Here is an 8454-nt window from a genome sequence, read left to right as displayed (position 1 = left end):
GATGGCCCAATCTTAAGATTAATTAAGGGCTTCACTTCAAATTCAACAGATAAGTTATTCTTACACCTCCACATAATAATATATCTTTTCTAACTTTGCCAAACTAGTGATCTTACAATTTATACTTCATAAATCAAAGAAATTTATTCCATTCCAGCCAAGAGTATAATTTTTTTCCAATTTCTTTTATGAAGGACTTCTAAGTTTCATACATTAGCAGTTGGTTATATTTCATCTGACTAAGCGGAGAATAGTCATCTCATACATGAGCAGCTAAAATGTGTATCTCTATTTACAGTCCTTAGTAGAGATTTTGTAGAGATTCCACCTCTGAATCACATAGCAGAAACTTCAGGCAAAGTTTTAAATCTTTGTCAGCTTCAAAAGAAACCAACTTTCTTTCAAGCTAAAGAGGGGGAGGTCTCTTCTTCGGTGGATCATCTACAAGCAGAGGCTGCTTGTTACTCACAAAATCTTAAAAGTGAACCACCTTGTGAAAATAGCTTAAATTCCATCATCTGAGATTTTATTTGGAGCCTTTAAAGACTTTCAGTCTTCTAAAAAAATCTCTTAAAATACAAATTCCTGGAATAGTTAATCCCTTAAGCCAAGAGAGCAACTACCATCTTCATTAAACAATTTAGAAATGAGACACAGGATTTGGGCAGAGATAAAATCAAGAGAAAAACAATTTTTTTTGCCAATTTTTCAATTTTATCAATAGTCTACTTTCATAACATTTCAGGTAATAAATGAATCAGAAATATAAATACATATTAACAGGTTTATATATTAACTTATCTTCTAAAACATTTCAAAATACCAATCTGATAAGTCTAGAGAATGACTTACTTATAGATATCACTTCTCTTAGGCACATTTTCTTTTTAACTCATGAACTTTCTATATCTTGTTCCTTCTAGAAATCATCAATACTTGCTAACTCTGAAGAATAGATCCTTTTTTATTCTCCTATCCCTCTTGAGCTAAGCATTACCTTAACTTTTATCATGATCCTGGATTGCTCTCCTTTAGTTTTACCACCCATATGTATATCCTTAAATAAAAGAATTTAGTTTTGCCTATTTTTGAACTTTATAGAAATGGAATCATACTGTACATACTCTCTTTTTCTCCATATTGTTTCTGATAGCTGTACTTTGTTCATTTTAATTTCTGGATATAAGTATACTTCAATTTATTCCTCCCTTGCACAGTTAATGGATATTTGTAATGTTTCCATTGGGGGTCATTATGAACAATGCTGTTATTATAAGTACTGTTAAACATGAACTCTGGTAAACATAAGCACACAATATATTCCTAGGAAAATTGTTGTGTCATAGAATATGAGTGTCTCAGCTTTATTGATAATGCAAACTAAGTTCCAAAGTGGTTGTGCCAACTTACACTGTTACTAGAAGTGTATGAGAGCTCCTGTTGCTTCTTATCCTGACCAACCTCAAATTTTTCTAATTTTCAAAAATCTGGTATGTATACATTGGTATCCCACTAGTCTAAATAACCCTAATTAGGAAGGAAGCTGAATACTTTTTTCATATATTTTATCAACCATTTAGATATCCCTTATTATGAAATGGTGAAATGCCCTTCACTTTTCTTGCCCTTTTTTCTATAGGGTAGTCTTTTTTTTTTTTAAGAAGTTCTTTATTCTGGATACTAGTATGTACTTGATTGATGTTACAGGTTGCAAAAATCTTCTATTCTGTGCCTTTTCTTTTTGTACTGTCTTTTGACACTTTAAAAAAAAATTTTTAGGACAGCCTCTTGATCAGAAGGGAGCCTAAAGGCCCACCCTTGGAGAGAAAGGCCATCATGAAGGGTAAAGCCTCCAAGCGGGGAGAGAACAGCACTGGAGCTGGTACCAAGCGTGCCACGAAGCTGGCTGTGTGCTCAGCAAGTACTGGCAGAGCCTGGAGTGATGAGTGGGGTGGTTTTCTCAGGTAAGGGGCTGTGCTTCTGATTGTACTTATATTTGCATTTTCCATTCATGGCGATCAAGATTCCAGCAATGCACAGGAGCCCTCCAAAAATCATCCCACCCACCTGCAGGCTTTCCCTGTCATAGTAGAAGGGACTTTGGCATCCAAGGCAGGCAGCCCTGCCAGTGTGAATAGAAGGCCCCAAGTCACTCTCTTTATGACACAGCTGGAGGGTAGGGCTGGGAGCCGTTTTCCTGAGCTCACCTGAGAGCTGGGTGCAGAAAGCAGGTCTGAAGAGGTTCCTGGGGCTGTCTTGACAATTTGGGGGTAGTCAATTTTCCCTTTATGTTTAATGCCTTTTGTGACTTGTTTATAAATCATTTACTACCCTTGAGGTATTCTGCTATATTATCTCCTAACAGCTTTATAGTTTTGACTTTCATACCTAAGTCATGAATCTACCTGGTATTGATTTTTGTCTATGTTATGAAGTAGAACTCAATTTCTTTTTATTTCATATAGATACCCAATTGTTCCAGCACCAATATTCCAGAGCAAGAAGAAATTCTTCTGAGTCGTTTCTTTCTTTTCTTTTAATGTAGGTGTAGGAAACTTCTAGCCCTTAACTCAATTGCTTTCAGCTCATAGAGAAGGCAACAAGAAGGGGTTCAGTTTATTCCAAAAGTTGCTAAAACTCAAAAGAGTTGATTTCTTTAAATTGTTAGTTGTAGTAATATGAGGCTGAAATGTGGAAATGGGTTTTTCTATCTAAATTTTTTAACGTTTATTCATTTTTGAGACAGAGAGAGACAGAGCATGAATGGGGGAAGGTCAGAGAGAGGGAGATACAGAATCTGAAACAGGCTCTAGGTTCTGAGCTGTTAGCACAGAGCCCGACGTGGGGCTCGAACTCAAGGACCGCGATATCGTGACCTGAGCCGAAGTTGGACGCCCAACCGACCGAGCCACCCAGGTGCCCCATGGGTTTTTCTATCTAAAACAGATATCTAACTTGCCTAACTTATAGTATAGAAAATAGGCTTAAACTATATTGAAAATAAAACAACGGGTAAAAAATATTCCTAGACTTATAACATTTAATGTAATTCAATTCAACAAACACTTAAGTAAAATATTTTATAACATTTATTTTATACCTAAAGATTATGCACATTTAACTCTTTATTTTTGCTATCTTTGTAAATAAATAGAGTTTTGAGACTTGTTTTACCCTCAAGGTTTGGGCAGAATTGAGGCCATATCTCTATCTCATAGACTCTATCCTATTGTCATGGCACCTTCATACTTGAATCTTCTCTGCAACATTATTGCCCAATGGTCAACTAATTTGAAGACTCAATATTGAATTTGACTGATCTGTACTTGTTCCATTTACTGAACAAAATTCGACTTGGAGTTCCACCCAGAAGCAACCTTCTTCCTCCTGTTGACTTTTCTAATCTTGCCTTCTTCACACTAAATAACACTAAGATTCTTTCATTCTTCTTGACGTCCTAATTTCATATCCCCTCATCATCCTAACTGACCAGCAGAAAGTAGAATAAACCATCACCTTCTTTACTTCACATATAATACCTCCATTAACGTATTTGTTTTTTGAGAAGCTACTTTTCATTGCTGCTTTTGCATGCCATCCACAACTAATCATAATAATGACATAAAATTAAATATCTATTTGTTAACACTAGCAAATAGCATTTTGTTCCTATTTTAAAAGTGATTGAGTCTAATATTCCTATATTTCTCTCATTCTTAAAAGTAACCTTAATTATGCTGCCTGTGTACTTACAGTTCATTTCAAATGGTTTAAAATTCACACACACACACACACACACACACACACACACACATTTCTTGAGAGGAAATAAAATCACTTCTAGTAATACATATATCTAAGTGAGTTCTATATTTCACTCTTTAACATGTAGAGATTTTTTGGCCACTTTTTTTCTTCACTATTCTTTTTTTTTTAGTGAGGCAAGGAAAATTCTGTTTCTCTGCTTAGTCACATTCTCAGCATGTGAATGGGACAACACCTTTGCCCCTCTCAGAAAGATTTTTTGCTAGCATAGCCAGTCATAATTATGAAGTCTTTCCTTTATTCAATTATAAAGGTTTCTTTTTCTTTTTGAAGAATTACGACTGATGCTCCAAAAAACTCAATTATGCCTAGCAAAATTCCATTATCTCATTTCCCAAGGGGTACTAGAGCCCTGCCCCACCAGCCAGGATACACAAGAATTCTGTTTTAAAGCAGTTCCACATGAATGCCTATTTCTCCCTTGTGTTCTCCATGGCTGGGAACCACCTCTTTGAAAAACACAATGCCATGCTGAATGTGCATTTTTCATTAAAATGTGACCTGTTTCCAGGCTGGTATCTGTGCTCCACATTCAACTAACCCTTTGGCCAAATTCACACCCACATATTTTGGACATTCTTCTGGCCTTAAACTGCACCCAGAGCATCTGTTCTGTGCAAAGGATTAATGAAAAAAAAATGTGTGTGCAGGTCAGAAGCTAGTCTAGTGACTGCACATCCCCCTTCAGATGCTTCATCAGCTCACAAAATGTATGAGACAACTATCAGCCATATGGAGTTTATGGCCTACTTTAAACCTTAAATCTTTTAAACTTATAGATGGGAAGGCCACGAGAAAAATGAAAAAACAAAAACAAATCTTGGAGAACATTTTCCTTCTGTTTTAGTTCTTGGCCGTTTGGTAATCTCTGATGGTGTCTAATATTAGACTCTTAAAGAAAATCTTTTCCTTAGGCTGTTCTATTATAATCAAGAGTCTAAGAAAAGATTGGGTTATTTTTTCTATGATTAGAAAAGAACAAGAAAAATATAATTTTAAATATCAAAATAAGTGGAGGGGAAAGCTTGTGTACATTTTCCTTTACTCAAAAGTCTTCATTTTCCTCTTTCCTCTGCATCACCTCTAGAAAGAAAAGCCATGAAGGCAACCAATTTGGAAAGCAGAACCTAAAACATGTTTAAGGAAAATGTATTTTTTAAATATAGATTTTTTTAAAAAATAAGTAAATAAAAATATAGATGATATGAATATATATATATTTTTTTTTCACTTAATGTAGTCTATAAAGAGTGCACTAAAGACTGATGTCTGGACATTATTCTCAAATAAAATCTCCCAAATTAAGGTGTGCCTGAGTGTCTCAGTCAGTTACGCCTCAAGCTCTTTCTTGGTTTTGGCTTGGGTCATGATCTCACAGTTGCTGAGTTCGAGCCCCACATCCTACTCCACACTGTCAGTGTGGAATCTGTTTGGGGTTCTCTCTCTCTCTTTCTCTCTCTCTCTCTCTCTCTCCCCCTTCCCCACTCACTCTTTCTCGCTCTCAAAATAAATAAACTTTTAAGAAAATCTCGCAAGTTATACTATACAAATCCTCAGCTAAATTTCCCTTTTGCATATAGAGAGTTAAATGGTCATAAACAGGACTAAAAAAGCCTCTCCTGTTTTTGCCTAAGGAGATGAGTTTAGGGACTATATAATCTTTCATATTCAAATATGTAACATTTCTCTTTATCCTTCTGCTATATGCCATGGCCATTTGCCACCCAGGCAGGAAGGAGCCAATGTCAACAGACATCTGCAGCAGAACCCTATGAGTTACTTAGACCAAAACAGTGAGGACCCTCCATTCTGGCCACCAGATGTTGTAGCCATTTCTCTAAATGTCCTGTTTGTGACCTTGACAGGGGAACCTCTTTAGTTCCCCTTCACAGCATTCTATACTTGGAAGAACTACTATGATTGCCTCTGATTCTCCCTTCCAGTCTGAATACAGAAGGGAGTCTCCTCCTCACTGCCTCAACCCCCACCTCACCAACCTTAGAGAGGCAAGAATAGAACCTAAGAATTGATCAACAAATACTGCAGGGGTGACAGTGAAACTATTGTGGAATTCTTGGTTCCTAACCCCCTGCCTTAAGAATAAACTAATACAAAACACTGACACAACTTTGGAAGAAAGCAATTTCAACTATATCACCACAGCATTGGCCAAAGACATAGTGAAAGTAATGCTGGAAAAAAAAAAAAAAAAAAAACAAACTAAAGGAAACAGCAAATGCTAATCCCTGAGATATGGTTTTCATTTTCCAACCTAGCAGAACTCAGGTGCAGCTTTGGTTTATTGTGAATCAAATCCCTTAAAAGGTAACAAGGGTCTACAAAAAAAAAAAAAAATACATCTTCCAATGTCTCTCTTTTCCTTTGAAGCCAGACACTGGCTATTTACATTTTAAACAGTTTTCACGTTTTTAATTTAAATTGACACCTTTTGAGGGTTAGTTATGCTAACCCTCAGAATTAACAGAATTAACAAATCTATATGTTTGCTTTTTTTTCAGGTAGCAGAGCAGAAAAGATAGCTGTTTGCTAAAAATTATTATCCCAGAGCACCCCCTTATGGCAAACACACTAATGCAAGTGCTTCCATAGGAAAAGTAAAAAAAAGTGTTTCAAACCTTCAGTATACGGAGGTAAATATTGCTTTTCCACTCTTAAGATCTTTTCTTCATTTTTCTTTCTTTTCTTTTTTTTAATGTTTATTTATTTTTGAGAGAGACAGAGACAGAATGCGAGTGGGTTAGGGACAGAGAGAGAGGGGGACACACACTCCAAAGCAGGCTCCAGGCTCTGAGTGTCAGCACAGAGCCCAACGCGGGGCTCGAACTCAGGAGCTGTGAGATCACGACCTGAGCCGAAGTGGAGCTGAAGTCAGACGCTCAACCGACTGAGCCACCCACGTGCCCCTCTTTTTTTTTTTAATATAAGCTCTATGTCCAGTGTGGGACTTGAACTCACAACCCCAAGACCAAGAGTCACGTGAACTACTGACTGAGACAGCCAGGTCCCCCTTTTCTTTATTTTTGTTGGGAAATTAGAAATCATCTTGCCACTCAAAAGAACAGTCTCATTTCACTTCATAGATAGATTTATTTACTACTTCAAAAATAATTTCTTTCATGCTAGAACATGGAATCCTATACTTTAGATTCACCCAATAATGGCAAACCTAAATTAACCCAGTTTTTATACTTCTGTTGAACTTAATTCTCAAATGGCTTTCCTCTACCACCAGCTGAACTTGAAGTATTTTGTCAAGTGCCATCTTTCACTAAACCATGCATACCCACTAGCCTCTGAATTCCTCTTGGGTGTCATCTTCATAACCCATACATGTTACAAGTGCCATATGAGCTGTTATTTACTAAACAGAATCATTAAGTCCTATTGTTAAGATAGATCATGAACTGTCGCAGCTATAAGCGTGATTCTCTGGTGGGTTTTTGCTGAAGCTAGAAAGACAAGAAATGAGATAATTCTGCCCCAAGCAGGCAAATGTTTATAATAATTTAGCACAACCAGAAATTCATACATAACTTCTGTTTTTCTAATCCATTATACATTTTTTTCTTCAAATGTTTATTTAAATTCTACTTAGTTACATATAGCGTAATATTGTTTTCAGGAGTAGAATTTAGTGATTCATCACTTACGTATAATACCCAGGGCTCAACACAACAAGTACCCTCCTTAATACCCATCACCCATTTAGCCCATCCCCCATTCACTTCTCCCCATCAACCCTGGGTTGTTCTCTATCATAAAGAGTCTTTTATGGTTTTCTAACTCATTATTTAGATTCTCCAAATTTTCTATATGTGTTAAGAATACATCTCTGTGTTCTTGTGTTAAACATTAGAAAAAAGCATTTAAATTTAAATGTATGATAGAATTTGGTTTAACAGTATCTTTAAATGCTAATCAAAAGAATATTCGATATTGAGTTTCTATATCCCTCTGAGAAAACATCCTCATTATTAATCTATAATCACCTTATTCTGAGGGCATGATATTAATCCCATCATAACAGAGTTCCAAAAAGGTCAGGCCTACAACCCTAAGTCCTTAGAAGCCTTAGTCCTACAGCTAGATGAGACCTCAGTGTTCAACACAGGACCAAACCCAGGGGGTAGTGACTTGAGAAATAGGCTCACAGGTACAAGACTAAATACCAGGTAAGAGGGGAGCAAGGGGATTATTATTAGACAAAAGGCCCAAACAAACCAAATGTCCAAACCAGCTATTCCCCAGTGTAAGAGTGGGCCAGCTACCACCAGGGTTTGGATCCTCATGGACAGAGTTGGGGCAGGGTAACCTCCCTAAAACATCCAAGAGTTGGTACATGCTGAGAGGTAAGTCCCAGTAAATGTTCTTGAAGAGTTCCAAGTAGCAAGCCAGGTAATCAAGATCAGTGCAGGTCCAGTGGAAAGAAAGCATGATCTAGAGCCAGTAAAGGAGCCAGGGTAGGCCCTGGGCAATGACCATATATGGAATTTGCCCATTTTTTGGCTGTTGTGTAGGGCTGGATAAAAGGTACAGGGTGAGAGTGGGAGAGACAGAAACAGAGAGACAGAGACTAACAGATTGACAGACTGTTTAGCTCCAAGTTGG

General features: G+C 37.0%; 1 pseudogene; it reads right to left on the bottom strand.

Moving 5' to 3' along the window:
* Positions 1-1590: 1590 nt before the first annotated feature.
* On the bottom strand, positions 1591-3660 carry LOC106973404 (FXYD domain-containing ion transport regulator 4-like; annotated as a pseudogene).
* Between the last annotated feature and the right edge of the window lie 4794 nt (positions 3661-8454).

Source organism: Acinonyx jubatus, chromosome B4 (assembly GCF_027475565.1).
Source record: "Acinonyx jubatus isolate Ajub_Pintada_27869175 chromosome B4, VMU_Ajub_asm_v1.0, whole genome shotgun sequence".
Lineage (NCBI taxonomy): Eukaryota > Metazoa > Chordata > Mammalia > Carnivora > Felidae > Acinonyx > Acinonyx jubatus.
Note: the sequence above shows the minus strand (reverse complement) of the source record. Positions and strands in the feature narration are given on the sequence as shown.